We start from the raw sequence: 1434 nt of genomic DNA, 5'->3' as shown, positions 1-1434 counted from the left end.
AAGTGCCATGAGGAAATTCAAACTGCGTCATATTAATAAAAGACGCTTGTGCTAATATGCGCGTGAAATATATAATATATATATATATATATATATATATATATATATATATATATATATATATATATATATATATATATATATATATATATATATATATATATATATAGCTATATATGTATATATATAATATTTACACTAGACATGAAATTATAAATACGATCTCTACTGTCTACATAATTGTTCAATATTAACTGTGCTTTCACAGATCTTTCATCATAAATATTATTACTAATTAGTTTATCTGTAACCAAATCTAGACATTGGTTTAGATTCCTTACAAAAAGCAGTATTTCAGACAATTATTATATTAAATATTATATATCCTCTATTAGATATACGGTGTATATATATATTATATAGACTTATATTTATTATTTATATATAGTAAAATAGTTGCATTGGAGCTGATGTCCAACTTTAGTACATGCCTCAGGGTTAAACCGTGTATGGGAAAATGTCAGCGAGTGGGGGAGGGAACAGGAGATGTGTCAAAATGGATCATTTTCTGTCCCAAATAGCATCACAAATAAGAGAAAACAGACAATTATCGGGTCAGTTTTTAACGAGACAGCGTGCTGAGCTTTGTCAACATCGTTCTTATTCTTAAAATGCATTAGACAAAATGCGCCATGCAAGTATTTTTAAAGCACGGCACTGGTTTATAACAAACCCGAAAATGTTTTTCCTCCAAGTCTCGTTTTATAGTAATAAAGTGTACAGTCGTCGTTTTCAATGAAACTGCTGTGTTTTAAAAGTGCGCAAAGGCTTTCACACGAAACGAATGGTTCTGCTGCCAGCTTCCCGTATCCCAGTTAAGTAAACATTTCACTGTTACATAACTAGTGCTACATTAAACAAATAGCGGTACATGTATTGTTTAGAATCGTTTTACAGTAGCAGCTAGGGACTTTCAATTACTCTTATTTCAGGTCACTGAAAAAAAAAAGAGTAAGGACACAGTTTAGCTCTTTATTTAGAGGGCGTCCATCCGAACACCAGATTTGATACACACTTACAACCTCGAATTAAATCTGATACATTTCACCTGCTTTCCACAAAGAATGAAACTATGTATCAAATAGAAACCAAATGAACATAAACTGCTAAATAATCACCACACTCTTGTGACTGTCAAAGTAGAAATATGTAGCAAAGTTTTAAATAACATGTTTACACAGATAATCACCAATAAACTAAAATAAAGGGGGGTGGCGTCTCGCTTTCATCTTGGCAAATTTGTCAACACCAGCCTGTAGGCCTAGGTATAATGTTTTTACTTTGTTGGAATAGACCAATATTTGTATACGGCGAAACAATGTTTGAAAAATAAATATATTCATGTTCACGTATAACATTCCCCAATCATTTATT

The sequence above is a fragment of the Polyodon spathula genome, chromosome 4, assembly GCF_017654505.1.
Source record: "Polyodon spathula isolate WHYD16114869_AA chromosome 4, ASM1765450v1, whole genome shotgun sequence".
NCBI lineage: Eukaryota > Metazoa > Chordata > Actinopteri > Acipenseriformes > Polyodontidae > Polyodon > Polyodon spathula.
Note: the sequence above shows the minus strand (reverse complement) of the source record.